This window comes from Oncorhynchus gorbuscha, linkage group LG16 (genome assembly GCF_021184085.1).
Source record: "Oncorhynchus gorbuscha isolate QuinsamMale2020 ecotype Even-year linkage group LG16, OgorEven_v1.0, whole genome shotgun sequence".
Lineage (NCBI taxonomy): Eukaryota > Metazoa > Chordata > Actinopteri > Salmoniformes > Salmonidae > Oncorhynchus > Oncorhynchus gorbuscha.
The window spans coordinates 3582189-3582522 of NC_060188.1; positions in this window are offsets into that span (position 1 = coordinate 3582189).

Here is a 334-nt window from a genome sequence, read left to right on the forward strand (position 1 = left end):
AGTGAGGCTATATACAGTAGAGAGGCTATAACAGTAGTGAGGCTATATACAGTAGTGAGGCTATATACTGTAGAGAGGCTATAACAGTAGTGAGGCTATATACAGTAGAGAGGCTATAACAGTAGTGAGGCTATATACAGTAGTGAGGCTATATACAGTAGTGAGGCTATAACAGTAGTGAGGCTATATACTGTAGAGAGGCTATAACAGTAGTGAGGCTATATACTGTAGAGAGGCTATAACAGTAGTGAGGCTATATACAGTAGTGAGGCTATATACTGTAGAGAGGCTATAACAGTAGTGAGGCTATATACAGTAGTGAGGCTATATACTG